Source organism: Sturnira hondurensis, unplaced genomic scaffold (genome assembly GCF_014824575.4).
Source record: "Sturnira hondurensis isolate 20B ecotype Veracruz unplaced genomic scaffold, ASM1482457v3 Scaffold0015596, whole genome shotgun sequence".
Classification (NCBI taxonomy): domain Eukaryota; kingdom Metazoa; phylum Chordata; class Mammalia; order Chiroptera; family Phyllostomidae; genus Sturnira; species Sturnira hondurensis.
The window spans coordinates 14,154,327-14,169,930 of NW_028088227.1; the positions used below are offsets into that span (position 1 = coordinate 14,154,327).

Sequence of the window (15,604 nt, forward strand, 5' to 3'; positions counted from 1 at the left end):
GCATTTTATATGATAGTTTAGATGTTTTTCAAAAAGTTGACAAGTACAAGCTGTACTTGGAGCTGGAGAATAGGCATGTTTTTAACTAGAATTTTCATCCTAGAATGTAACTTCTCCCAAAAGGTTGATCTTAGGCTCTTGCTGCAAGTGGTTCGATGGGAATGCACAAAAAAGAGGCAGGGAAATAGTCTCCATGGAAGACTGCAGTTTCTTTGAAATCAGACTGCTACTACTTCTTGTGAACGTAGTAGCCTTTCCTGGTTCATTAAGCGCCTTTCCTTTCCCTTAGTCATCCAGAGTAAAGTCAAAGGGCTGGAATCTCTCCAGGGTCTCCTCTTCCTCAACGAGCCTCCCCTGCCTCCACTCAGCAATAGTAAGAATGGCCTCACTGGCCAGTACCTCTCTTCCAACGTTTCTCTCTGTTGTCCTGAGCCTGGGTAACAATGGCTCCTTTAACATCATCAGTACTGCAGCAGCTGAGTGGCACAGAAATGACTTGTAATTGAAGGTGATGGCTCCTAAAATTTCTCTAAAACAGAACACACCATTTCCCTTAACTCTTAAGGAACTGCCTTAGGGTAGCCTTAGACTTCTCCACCTCTTCCCCCATGGGCTGGTTGTGCCCAGTGGGTGGGAGGAGGACATGGTTATTAGGTTAGCCTCCTTTGGACAGGTCAATGTAACTGTGAGCAGCAACATTGGCTTCCAAGTGCTTTCCCACTTCGGGGCTGGCAAGTCAAAATCAGCAAGGTCCTGGAGGCTGAGGAGGTTGGTGAGGTTGGTGAGGTTGGTGAGGCTGCCTCGGGTGGACAGAAGACTTGCTATCTCTGTCCATAGGTGAATCTTTCCTTCCCTGCCTCAATGTACACATCCCCTTTGCCATCTTACAAAACAACAGAGTAGTTACAGGGCATTAAAGAGAGAATAAAAATGTACAGGTAGCCTTTAAAAAATCATTGGTCATATGAGCAGAAATGATTTCATCTTCTATATGTGGGTTGGATATAAAATATCTGTTTAATTTTAACCACCATTATTGTGAACCAGCCTTGTGGAAGTGGGAGAGAGCCATCTGCTCCAGAAAGGCAGTTATGAATAACACAGAGTGACGTCTCATTTGGCCAGAACTCACTGGGGTAGAATTGCATGGTGATCAATGACAGAGTTTGGAGATCAGGAAACGTAAGTTTAAATAGTGACTCTCTCGTTTGCCACCACTGTGACCTCGTAAAATGGTTTCATCTCTTTTAGTCTTCGTCTCTTTATCTACAAAATGAAGATGATATTATCTACTTCATAGTACTTTTGTGAGGATTAAATAAGAAAATGCATGTAAAACATGGTGCCTGACACATAAGAAGATTTCAATACATGATTGCTATTACAAATATTTGGGAACAGTTTCACAAGCAAGATTTCCCACTGATTTGAGAGCTCACAGACATTTTAAACATTCCTAAGACTTTTGTTCTTTGCTGCGAAACTTAAACACTAATAATGTAAATATTCTTGTCTGTTACAATGTTACTGTTAAAATCACTACAGAACTTTTCAACTCTACAGTTCTCACTTCTTTCTTAGTCCATGATTCTGTATGTTCTCAAATTCCCCCAAGTCATAACCATGTAACTCTGAGAAAAGATGCATTTGTTATTCTTCTGCTCGGTGCCTTAGGGCCCTGATTTCTGCAAACTTGATTTTTCACACACCATTTGCCAATTATTTTTCTCTGGATAGATATGGCTAATGGGAGACAAAATTGGGAAACTGGAGGACTCTGAGAAGAAAGCCAGGCTACTTCTTCATCTTATCTCATGGGTTTGTGCTGCATTTCTAGTGTGGATTGAGCCTCCATAATTGCCTGTGTCTGTGACAGACCTTCTGCCTGTGGCCCCAGTTTCTGTTGGGCAGGTTCCTGCCATGACCCTGCTTCCATGAGAGGCTGCTACTCAGTGCTTCCAGCTTCTGTCTGGATGTTCTGTATTCTTGGGCCTCTGGAAATATCATCTCGTTTGTCTCTCCAGTCCAGAATAGCTTTTGGCTGATACTGATATCTGGGTATCGATGCAATACTTTGGGTGCCCTCCCTATTCCTTGATTGTCTTTTAGCTTTTCCTATTCCTTCGCAACTTGTGGCCTCTGTTGAACTGCTTGGTGTGGGTTCTCTTCCTGATTGAACCTGATTCAATCATGGTAATCTCACAGATATTTTCTAAGCAACTGACCTAGTATAGAAATTTAATTTAGAGTGAGTTTTGAATTCCAGATGACAGTTCTTTTTTATTCAAGAAAGTTAAAAATATCCAATATAGACTTAGAGTACTAATTTTATTAGCAAATAGCTATATAAATGTTCTATGCCCAAGATATATAGATGAAAAAATATATAATGAAACCCAAGACCTAGCTCATTTTTTGAAGAGACAAAAATTATTTTCTTCCTTCTTACTGTTGAGTATCATAGCTATTTATAGTATCATAGATTTTTAAGAGTTTAAAGTAGGAATAATTTAATTAGTTTTAAGTTTATCCTAAATAAAAGAGCTTAGAATTCTAAGCTGAACCTCAAACTGTATGTGTTAGGATAGCTTCTTTTTCCTCTGTCCTTCACCCATGTAGTTCCCTTGCACTAAATAAACAAGAGAACAATAGTAGACAATTGCCAAAAAAAAAAAGAGAGAACTAAGAGTAGTAGATACATTTTCTGCTTAATCATAGGGAATCTCATAGAGTGAGCCTGGTACTTCCAAGTTGCTGCTTAAGTCAATGCAAGAGAATCACACTTAGGACTTTCTCCAACTTTGTAGATCATCTGTCATTTGAGGATAGAGTTGTGCCAAGAGAAAAAAAGGTGGATTTAATTTTGAAGTTTGGAAAAACCGTATTAACCTAACATCTCAAATGAAAGTCAGATTCTCTTAGGCAGTTAGAGGGCCACATATAGAAGCTTTCATCTTTGTGCAAGTGGGTGATATTCATAACAAAAAGAGGGTGGAACAGTTGTGTCTTGAGACATATGTCTTTGTTTAATTGCCTGGGTTGGTTCTTTTCTGTTTCCCATGATCATTAGAAGAATATCATTAATCTGTCAAGGTTCTGGAACTTATCTAAAGTCGTGGGATGTCTGCTCTGAGGAATTTATGTGACCACTATGTTAATGTAAGTAAATACATTTGTTACATTGACCCTTTCAGGCAATTGCGCAGTGAGGTAAGCTAAGAATTATCTGAGTTGGTGCAGCTGGTGCTTAGCATATATCATTGACCTTGAAAAATCATCAGTTTGCCAACAATAACAAAGTTCTAATTAAAAAAGGAAACCTGCATTAATGAGAGCATTTCTCAAAACTGTCTATCAAAGTAATATACCCATAAAAATGAGTCAATTAAGGAAAAATGTAGTGCTTTAGTGATACATAAAGAGCTTGTAAAAGACAAAATTGGGTGCAGGACTTACACAGCTTTGGGTTCCATTATTATAAAAATATCCATTATTATGAAAATATAATATACTAATGGAAAATATGTTTGAAGGTGGATGCAATAATAAAAGAAACTAGGAAACATCGTGTGTGTGTGTTACATGCCATTGAGGCATCTTAGATTCCTGGCAGCCTGTGGTTGAATGATGTCCACAATGTCCTGCCTCAGGGGCCCTGCTCAGCCTCTGTAGACTCCTGCCTATGGCTTCTTTCATGGAGTTAGTCCATCTCATATTTGACCTTCCTCTTTTATTTCCTGCCTTCTATTTTTCACAGCATTGTTGTCTTTTCCAAAGAGCCCTGCCTTCTCATGTTGCACCTGAGTAAGACAGCTTCAGCTTTGTCATTTTTGCATTAGGAACACTAGGGAGCAAAATGGGAACTATGTAGAGGGTCTTTGCTAAAGGTGTTATGACCAGAGTGGTCACCTTGGAGCTGCCGCTGCCAGCAGAGCCAGAGCTGTCCTCTTGGAAGTAATTGCCTTAATAAAGGTGGGAACTTATTGTTGGAGGTCTCCAGTGTCCACCCTACTGTGGAACAGTTGGGCCCACCCCACTAAGGACAGTCACAGTTTGCCTGTTGTAGCTACATATGTGAATTGCTCACACAATCAAATCTTTGTTCTTATGGAAAAAATGTAAAAAATCTTTGTTCTTAGATATAGTTATTCTGTAGCAAGAACAGATGAAATGAAAACACTATAAGGAGTGGAAATTGCTATAAAATATTTTGGGTGATATGTGAACTATCTAAAAAATCTGAACCAGTGTTTGCAAATTATTTTTATACATTCTTATAATGACTGCTCAAAACATTCTTTGTGAGGTGGGTAAGTCAAATATTATTGTATTATGGTTTTGCAGGTGTGTAAACAGGCTCAGAGGGTCAAGGCACTGGCTCCATTTGAAGACCAATAATTAGTGAAACTAAAATTCAGAAAAAAAACCCCTGAGGATTCCAAATCTAAATTACTTTCCTTTAGTCAATGTTGCATCACAAAAAGCAAAACTACAATTTGAGAAATAAAGGACACTTTTCCTTAAATTTTGTTCCAAAGTCTGAGAAGTGTAGTTGTGGGCCAGCAGGGAAAAACTCTGTGTGAATATAATTGTGAAACCCAACAGTTTATTTGCTAACTTCCTTTGCAGGAGGCTTTCAGGGCAGAAACTGACTGAGACATAGGAAAACCTTTTAGAGTTTTGTCTCTACATTTAGCTGATCACATATTTGTAAGGGGGTTCGTACTGAATTTATGGTAGTAACGTGGTGAGATTTGGGCTTATATTTTCCAAGCTCTGCTTCAACTGACATATATATTAACTTCTGAAAACTTTGCCTAAAGCTTGTGTTGTATTTTTTGGAGATCAAAGAAAAATGGGCATTACTTGTTGATAAAAAGTGAAGTGACTTTTCAACCATCAAAGCTCTATAAAGTGTTTGAAAATAAAATCACAGTATTTATTCATCTGTTTTCCCTTTAGAAGCAGTGTATCATGTGTGCCAGCTATGGTACTATGCCTTGGACTACGCTAAAATGTAATCTCAGCTTAAGTAACTTGGTACTATGCTAAAATGTAATCTCAGCTTAAATAACTTGAAGTCCCTCATCAGATACTAAAGAGAAGCATAAAGAAAATTGGTTTCCTTTAGTCTCCCACATAAGGAGGCAATCTCTTGATATGCAAGTAATGAGTTTTGCATATTGATTGCATATTTTGATGATTGAATTTACACATTTATACGCTAAATGTAATTTTCCAAAAAAGAAGGTGCACAGTAAATATCTCTTTCCATTATTTCATCTAATAAGTTACTATTCCAGCATGCCAAATGAACTCTTAATAGCACAATTCACATCTTCTTTTCTCATCCTAATACTATTATTCATACTACTGATTTTGTTTCCATAAACACATAAATAATTCTTAGCATTCAAATGAGGTAGCAAGGAAACTCCTCTCTTCCAAGTCCAATGTAAATATTCTTGAGGGACAGGGTGACCACCTTGTCCTGGGTTGCCTGGAACTTCCCCTGTTACAGTGAGGAAAGCTTGCACCCAAGGAAACCTTAACACTGGGCAAAACAGATGACCAAACCATAACTGTTCGCAATTGGAGGTGCTGATCTTGGCATGTGTTTTTTATTTACTTTAAATTTGTACCTAATTTCAAATTTTCAGAGAAGCTAAAACAAGACCTCGCACACACATGCACACATACATCTTTACCCTGATTAGTAATTGTTTAATTTTTCCCTATTTAGTTAATATCTTTCTCCCTCTCTTCCTCCTTCTCTTTCTCTCTCTATGTATATATATACACATAGTTTATTTATAAAACCTATGTATTTATCCTTACATATTTAAACTTTAGTCACCTTCAAAGTACTCTCCATTTAATGCAATACATCTATTGAAATGTTTTCTTAGCTCTTTTTTGCTTTCTTATGTTCCAAATCATTGACTTGATTCTTGTCTTCATCCACTCTACTATTGTCTCCCTGTAAATTGTTCTTTATTTCAATTAGTGTAGGCTTCATTTCTAACTGTATCTTTTTTATGCTGTTGAGGTTCTCACTAAGTTCCTTGAGCATCCCTACAACTAGTGTTTTCACCTTTGCATCTGATAGGTTGCTAATCTCCTTGCTGTGTAGTTGTTTTTCTAGAATTTTCATTTGTTCTTTCATTTGGGCTGTGTTTCTTTGTCTCCTCATTTTGGTGGCCTCCCTGTATTTGTTTCTTTTTATTAGGTTCAGCTGTCTTGGTAGCATGGCCTAATGTAGTAGGTGTCCTATAGGGTCCAGTGGCACAGGCTCCCCTATCACTCAAGCTGGGTACTTAAGGTGTGCTCTTCAAGTAGTCGGAGTACACTCTTGTCTTGTAGTTAAGCTTTGATTGTTGTTGGTAGGTCAATGGGAGGGATTTACCCAGGCCAGTCAGCAGCAAGGACTAGCTGTAACCACTGACCACTAACCTCTGCCCTCCATGGAGGATTAGCTGTGCAGGGACAGTATGGTGGTGCTCCACCATGGTCTGTAGCTGCCCACTGGGTTAGGCTCTATGATTTTCTGTGCGGTGCAGGCCAAGTTCAGCTCCCACCTGTGTTTTGCCTGGGGCTACCCTGCCTGAGCTATAAGCAATCTGAGATGGCTTCTACTTGTGCTGGGCTTGGAGGTTCCCAGACAAAGCCAAACAGTGATCCAAAGCTGGCTGCTGCTTGTGCTGGACCTGGGGCCACTTAGCAAGAGGTACAAGGTCTGAGGCTGGCTGTTGCTTATTTGAGAGGATTTAGGAGGTTGTATAGCCTGAACCAAGACCAGCCATTCATATGGAAAAGCAGCTCGGATGACCCATAAGTTGGGTAACACAGAGTCTCTGGGGATTCCAGGGTGGGATAAACAGTATTAGCCATATTGATGGAAAATCAGATAAGGCACCCGCCTGCTTGTGGTTCTCAGGGTTGAGAGCTCAGAAAAGGGACAATGGCCTTTGCCCACTTAATAGTAGAGATCCATAATGATCAATATAAATTATACTTAAAATTCATTTCTTTTTTTCTTTTTTTAAAATATATTTTATTGATTATACCATTACAGTTGTTCTATTCCCCCCTTCAATCCCCTCCACCCACACCCTTCCTCCCCCACCATTCTCCCCCCCATAGTTTATAACCACGTGTCTCAAGTTCTTTGGATTCTATATTTCTCCCACTATTCTCGCCCTCCCCTCTATCTATTTTCTACCTACCATCTATGCTATTTTCTGTGCCTTCTCCCCCCTNACTTTAATGACCTACTATTAGTTATGTTTATGATTCACTTGAAGCTGACTCTTCAGTAATAAAACCCAGACTATATATTGTTACTACGGGATACTGCCATCTGCTTGAGAGTGATTCACTGTAAGATGAAGATTCCACACTGCATTGTGGTGGGAATCTGGGACTTTTCATCTGCCTGCATCTAAACATACCGAGGCTCCACAAATAGACTTCACACGAAAGATTCTACAGAAAAGAAGAAAGAAAACAACTATAATGCAGTGGTCTCCAATGATGAGAGAAAAACAGAAAAAAATAAAAAAGAAGGAAAAAGTTATCTGAAAGTGGAGGAGAGTAGAGAGAGAAAGAATTTAGAGAAATGCAGATTGGGTTAAGGATAAAAGAAAAAATAACATTTCCAGGGAAACATCTTATATATCCACAAAAACTTAGTTTACCCTTTCAGAAAACTACCTACTTAAGAACTTTCTATTTTTAAAATTATCTCTATTAATTGTCATACTCACTTCTTACTCATGCCACTTTGTTTTATAGTACCACATGCATATAAGTTTGGGAAGCTACCAGAGAAAATAGAAAGACATAAGGAAAAGGAGAAGGGAATGAATAGTGTGTGTTGGGCACTGTGCAAAATAGCATAATGATGAAGGTATTAGATGCATGTTATGTATGAAAAAGAAGAAACAAGCAAAGGTGAAAAATTCTAAATGGTTGAATTGATTAGGAATGAGTCATGCAGCTCATATATATCTACAGGACTTACTGATTTTTGTTGTAATCCCAATGTTTAATTGGCACGTTTGAGAAGGCAGGCATGTAGCTAGAACCAAGTTGATGTGTGTGGGTAAGGTTACTATTAATAATACACACAACTTACATTTGATGGAAAGTTTGTCAATAGTAAAATACCCTAATAGAATAGTCTCTTTCAAATATATGAACATGGATTGAACACCGTACTTTAAAAAAATATTTTATTTATTTATTTTTAGAGAGAAGGGAAGGAGAGAGAGAGGGAGGAGAGAGTGGGAGAGAAATATCAATGTGTGGTTGCCCCTCATGTGTCCCCTGCTGGGGACCTGGCCTGCAGCCCAAGCATGTGCCCTGACTGGGAATCGAACCGGCAACCCTTTGCTTCACAGGCCCATGCTCAATCCACTGAGCTACACCAGCCAGGGCGAACACTATACTTTTATTTTGCTTGTTCTGTTTTACCTGATGAACTAGGGACCATTTTCCCTGTCTCTTTTCCATTTTCTTCTGTCTCTTTTCCATTTTCTTCTGTCTCTTTCTCTCTTTCATTTTCTTTCTTTACTCTACATAATTCTAGTCATCTATCTTATTGGCTTAGTCATATTTCTTCTCCTTACACCATCATCAAAATGCTATAGAATGAGTGTGCCATAAAAAGATTAGTACACGAAGTATGATAGATTGGCATAGCATATTTACATGAAGTCTGTTTTGAGAATTTGTGTGGTTTGCTTAATCCCATAATGCTCAGAATGTTCCTATTCTTGGATAATAAATGTTATCTCTGAGGGTGTGATTTAGACATTTAATTCTGTGAGCACAGGTTCCTCATTACCTCTTGATCATTGTCATTATGGTGCTGTGCTTTATCAGCAAATCAGGCATCCTTCCTTAGGCTACTACAGAACAAGGAAATTGCAGGTAATCCAGGTAATATACAACCAGCTCCTCCATTATTCTTAGCAGGGTACCTAGCCTAGATGGGGATTTAAAATTAGATGTAACCCCACAATTTACAAAACCCAATTGTTAAATTTTCCTCCCTAAGGCTATTATGTTGAGGCCATAGAGGAGACAGACACTGATTGGCTTCAATTTGGGGTTTACGTTTGAGCACGGAAGTAGTTTGTGCTTCATATTCTCCTGGGAAAAGTCCTGCTCAACTATAGAAAAGAAGTCACAAATTGGAAGGTTAACCACCTCCTAGCCACTGGGGAAGGGTTTGTGTGGAGTGAGGAGTGGTTGAGGCCAAAGAAGAAGATAACAATGAGCGAAGTGTTTCTTTTTCCCATTCCTAAAGGCTATTCACAGGAAAGTTACCTTCACATTGTGATTTACAAACTTTAAAAATTCTGTGGCTGATGTTTTTTATAAATTTTTAAAAAAGATTTTATTTATTTTTAGAGAGAGGGGAAGGGAGAGAGGAAGACAGGGAGAGAAACATCAATGTGTGTTTGTCTGTCATGCGCCCCCAACTGGGACCTGGCCCATAACCCAGGCATGTACCCTGACTGGGAATCAAACCTTTGACCCTTTGGTTTGCTGGCCAGCACTCAATCCACTGAGACACATCAGCTAGGGCAATACTTTTAAATATCTCATAGAATGATAGCAATAGATTTCTAGTGCTTATCACTTATAGTATATCTCCTCATCTATTATTTTTATTTGATCCACATGGGGGTCTTATAAATTGCAACTTATTCTCTTTTGTGAGAGAGGAGCAAAGACTCTGAGAAACTATGATGCTCTGAAGTCTATAAAGAAATCATCAATTTTCATTAGAATCTATTATGTGTCAGACATGATCCCATTCAGTAAGGGTAAAGTCAGGATGGGGACTAAGGCTTTGGAATTCAAAGTCTCCTATTCTGTCTTGGTCCCTGGACCCTCACCTCCTGATGAGTATAGCTGATAAACTGTTTTTGAGTTTCCAGGTGCGTTTCTTTCCTCCTGGGTAAAATTTCCCTTTCTTCCCTATTAAGGCAGAGCTATTTTTGATTTTTGTCTGTGTTATTTCACTTAGTAGAATGTAAACTCCCCGAGAACAAGAATCATTTTTGCTTTTATTGTTGTTTTTATTGTATGAGGTCTCTCCAGAAGAAGTCCAACCATTGTTAATATAATGCGAATGGTTTGTGTGATATGATGTGACCTGGCATCCAAGGAGAGTGGATAGGAATGTGCACGCGTGAACAATGACAACTTCACTGTACTAGTCAGTGGGGGTGGCAGATGCCACTGAGTGAGCAGGTATATTGTGTGGCTGTCACATTTCAAAATGACTGAGTGCGTAGAGCAATGACTTTGCATCAAATTTTTCATTAAGCCCGGACATTCATGTGCAGAAACTATTCAGATGATTCAGAAGGCTGCAGCTATGGGCAACTGGTGATTGACAGCTTCATCACAACAGTGTACCTACTCATGCATCACGTCTCGTGCAATTTGTTTGAGAAACATTGAATTACTTAGGTGAGTTAGCCTTCCTCCCTACACAGCCCAGATTTGGTGTTCTGCAATTTCTGGCTTTTCCCAAAACTAAAACCACCTTTGAAAGGGAGGAGATTTCAGACTGTTGACGAGATTCAAGAAAATATGATGGGGCAACTGATGGAGATTAGAACTGTGTGGGGTCCCAAGGTGCCTAGTTTGAAGAGGACTGAGACATAATTTTCTTATGTCCAATATTTCTTGTATCTCCTTCAATAAATGTCTGTTTTTCATAGTATGTGTCTGGATACTTTATGGACAGATCTCGTATTTTACAGTATCCATGGTGCAGCGTTGCTCACATAAATTATGCAATATAAAATTTCTGTGAGTGTATAAAGTTCCACAAATATAATCTTTAGCCTGTGGGTAATTTTAAAGTAAATCATGATATTTTGAGGGGAGGGGATGAAAATTAGCTTGAGCTGCTTTTTTCCCCCCATGCACTTAATTATATTAAATGATTAATGTTCAATTCTGAAGCAACATAAATGTGGTGGCAGCAACATATTGGTCACAATATGTGGAGCAAATATAGTCTTAATCCTACAAATAGAGTGAAATTATTTTCAATATTCAGGTTTGTGCTCTGGCCTTGTTGATACACATCGTGTGTATGTGTGTGTGTGAAGGGGAGGAATGTACTAATAATTAAATCCAGAAGTGGAAAGAATGGGAACTAGGGACAGGGAGGCTGCGGCATTTTTTTCATCCAAAGCAATCTCAACTCAACAGCAAAACTTTATGAGAGAACTCAGTTTTCTGAGTGAGCTAATGAGCTCACCCTTCCTTTTTACTTTTCTTTCCAAATTGCACAGCTGAAACACATTGTTAATCGAAACATCCTGTTAGGTCAGTGATTCATACACCCTATCTGTTAGTTTTTGTTCCTAATATGCCATTTTAACTGTTAAACCTTTGGGAAAATTAACATGACATTCCAAACATAGTTCCCAAAGTTTCATATGTTAACACTCAGTTGCAGAAAGTTTCTGAGTTCTGTGTAATTACTGCACCCAGAGGGGTCCTGACAAAATTTCAGGTATTTCCTGTCCACACTCTGCACCTTGGACTGTTATACACTTAGAGCCAGAAAGCTTCATTCCAGAACATACACCAACAAAATCTGGGGTTTGAGAGATTTAAAATAAAAGTCCTGACTGTGTGTGTGTTGGGATGAAAGGCCTGGAAGAGAAGGAAACAAGGAAGCACACAAAAAAAGCCATTATATAAAAACTCATTTAAAATAATAAAATGTAAAAAATACAGTCAAAATATAATTTGAGTATCAGCTGCTGTTAAAATGAATAACTACATCTATATATCAATAAGGGTAGATTAAATATAAAATAAGTGTGAATAAAATTCCAAGCTGCACAAAAATATTTAGCAATGACATACTTTAAGTTAAATTTTAAAATACCAAAACTATATATGAATACATATATGTGTAATATGATTACTTTTAAATGTCTAGAGATATACACATGCACATACACATATACCCAATGAATTCTGGTTAATGGTTTTCTGGGGGAAGGAGGGGTAGTTAATAAAACTGTGGAAAGGTGAATTTAGTTTCAATAATTCTTTCTTTGAGTGAAGATTAATGTCAGATATGGCAGATTAATATTTTAAAAATATAGGAGGGCTTTCATGGGCAGTGGTTGTTCTATTATTTTCTATGTATGTATAGTGAGATAGAAAATGCAATTCACAAAATAAAAAATATATTAAAATTCACCAAAAATGAGTTTTAAATCTTTAACACAATATATATGTGGAGAAAAACAAAGGTAACAAAAATTTGGGGGTTCAAGGTATTCATTAAAAAAAGAAGTAATTTATTTCATTCTTAAGTGTTCTGATTCATTGCAATAATTTAAGGAGTGACAGTATTTTCTTTAAAAATGTTCACTACTTCCAGTCAAGATGGAGACATAGGTGGACATGGCTTGCTCCTCACACAACCATATCAAAATTACAACTAAACTACAGAATAACCATCACTCTGAATCACCAGAGAAATTGAGCTGAATGGAAGCCTGACAACTATGGAACTAAAGAAACAATATCCATCCAGACTGGTAGGAGACACAGAGATACAGAACAGTTTTGTCCCACACCCACGTGTGGTAGATAAAAATTTGGGAGTGTATCTTCAGAGTGAGGAGTCTCAGCCTCACATTAGGCATCCTAGCCCAGGGTTCCAGTATTAGGAAGATAAGCCCCCCTAATTTCTGGCTGCAAACACCAGTTTGGTTTGAGTCGGTGAAAGGAACTACTGGATTCCCAAGCAGTTTCTCTTATAGGGTCCATACACAGACTTAGACTTATTCCCTCTGAGCTCTGGCGGGTAGCAACTTGAAAGGCACCAGTGGCTTGTGGAAAGGAACTGAAGTGTCCAGCATTAAGGCAAGTGCTGAAGGTCAGCTATCTCCCAAACAGAAAGGCAGGCAGAGGCCATTTTTCCTTTCCCCTACCCAAACAGCAACAGAGGCCCCAGGTGGGGGCCACATCTGAGACTCCATTGACCTGTCTCCCCTGGTTTGCTCTACCCTGGTGAATCCTGGAGGTTCTGTCCCAACCAAATTATAGCCTACTCAAGCTGTTAACAGTGGCTTTTCCATATGAATGGCTGGTCTCAGCTCACAATTCATATCTTCCTAAATCTCAAAGAAGTGACAGTGGGCCTTGGGAATCCCCCAGCCTCTGTCCATCTGACTAAGTAGATCCAACACTGGCACTAGGAGCAGCCAGCTTTGGGTCATAGTTTGGCATCACCTGGGAACCTCCAAATGCAACACAAGTAGCAGCCATCTGAAGATTGCTTTGTAGCTCAGACTGGGTAGTCCTGGGGGGAACACAGGTGGTGGTTGTACCTGGCCTGCTACCCCAGAAAACTTCAAAGCTGCTGTACCTAGTGCACAACTACAGACTACATTGGAGTACCACCACCCTGCCCCTGCACAGGTTGATCCCCTATGGAGGGCAAAGGTTGGTGGTCAGAGGTCACAGCCAGTTCTTGTAGCTGACTGCCTGGGTACATTCCTCCTAATGACCTAGCAACAACAATCAAGGCTCAACTACAAGAGAAGGGTATACTCAGCCCACATGAAGGGTGCACCTCAAGTACCCAGCGTGGGTGATAGGGGAGGCTGTGCCACTGTACTCTATAGGAAACCTACTACATTAGACCACACTACCAAGACAGGGAGCAATAGCAGCTCTACTTAATACATAGAAACTAACACATGAGGCTGCCAAAATGAGGAGGCAAAGAAACATGGCTCAAATGAAAGAACAGATCAAAACTCCAGAAAAAGACCTAGACAAAATGAAAATGAGCAATCCATCAGAGGCAGAGTTCAAAATACTGATTTTAAGGATGTTCAAGGACTTACTGAAGACCTCAACAACATAAAAAAGATCCAGGCAGAAATAAAGAATTTACTAGTGGAAATTCAGAACAATTTACAGAGAATCAACAGTAGAATGGATAAAGCTGAGAGTCAAAGCAACACATGAACATGGAGAAACACAAAACAGCCAATGAGAACAACAAGAAGAAAAAAGAATCCAAAAAAGCAAGGATAGTGTAAGGTACCTCTGGAGCAACTTCAGTCATTCCAACCTTCACATCATAGGGGTACCAGAAGGAGAAGAGAAGAACAAGACATTGGAAATCTACTTTAAGAAATAATGAAAGAAAACCTCCTTAATTTGGTGAGGAAAATAGACATGTAAGTCCAGGAAGAACAGAGAGTCCCAAACAAGATTGATGCAAAGAGGCCCACTCCAAGACATGTCATAACTAAAATGCTACAGGTTAAAGATAAAGAGAGAATCTTTAAAGCAGCAAGAAAAAAGCAGTTAGTTTCCTACAGGGAAGTTCCCATAAGACTGTCAGCTGATTCTGCAAAAAAACTTTGCAGTCTAGAAGGGATTGGGAAGAACTACTCTAAGTCATGGAAAGCAGGGACACACAGCAAAGATTGCTCAACCTGAGAAACCTATCATTCAAAATCAAAGGGCAGATAAAGAGCTTCCCAGATAAGAAAAAACTAAAGGAGTTCATCATCACCAAACTATTATTATATGAAATGATAAAAGGGACTTATTTAAGAAAAATAAGTTCAATACTATGAACAATAAAATGATAGCAAATACATAGCTGTCAACAATTGAATCTAAAAAAAAATTAAGCAAACAAGAGGAACAGAGCCAGAATCATGGATACAGAAGGAGTTTTAAAGGTTGCCAGATGGAAGGGGGTTATAGGGGAATGGATGAAGAGGTAGGTGAGGGGATTAAGAAGTAAAAAGTGGTAGTAACAGAATAGCCATGGGGATGTAAAGTACAGTAAGGAAATGGAGTAGCCTAAGAACTTATATGCAGGACCCATGGACATGAACAAAGCAATACGGATTGCCTGAGGAAGTTGGGGGTGCTGGGTGGGGCAGTGCTGGATGAAAAATTGGGAAAACTATAAAGTATAGTCAAGAGAATACAATTTAAAAATATTGACTGTTTAGCCTGTGTCAGGCACTGTTAAATCTATTATATGTATCAACTAATACTATTATATGTATTAACTAATACTTAGTCTTCACAAAAATCCAGGATGTAGGTAGCATTTTTTTGCCCCATTTTATAGATATTTGAAATAAGGAGCTGCATATCAGATGTTTCCTAGGGCTGATTTAAGCAAAACTAATAAACTCAGAAAAGATTATTTCTTAACTGGAAAAAATATTTACCACATTACTTACTATTTGAGGCCCATTGATTGTAATAATACTTGAATACTGTGTTAATGAAGATTTTCAATATTCCTGTTAATGTTCAATAAAAATGCATTAACTTCTGAGAGTTTTATTTGAGACTTTCATTCTCAAGAAAATTGATAATGCACTTTTATTTTTATATTTTATCTTTCTTACCATCTGTGCAGTGTGGAATTTGCAGTAAGTTTAGGCATACAAAGAGATCATCCTTTCTTTGTTCTGGGAAGAGTGAGTGGCCTAATTCTGTCACTGGTCAAGTCTTGGTTTCTGAATTAGCCTCTGGGTGGCCTGCACAAAATAGGATGCTTTGT

At 38.6% G+C, this 15,604-nt stretch overlaps 1 pseudogene; it reads right to left on the bottom strand.

Annotated features, from left to right (window-relative positions):
* Positions 1–285: 285 nt before the first annotated feature.
* On the bottom strand, positions 286–883 carry LOC119000057 (CWF19-like protein 1; annotated as a pseudogene).
* Positions 884–15,604: the final 14,721 nt, after the last annotated feature.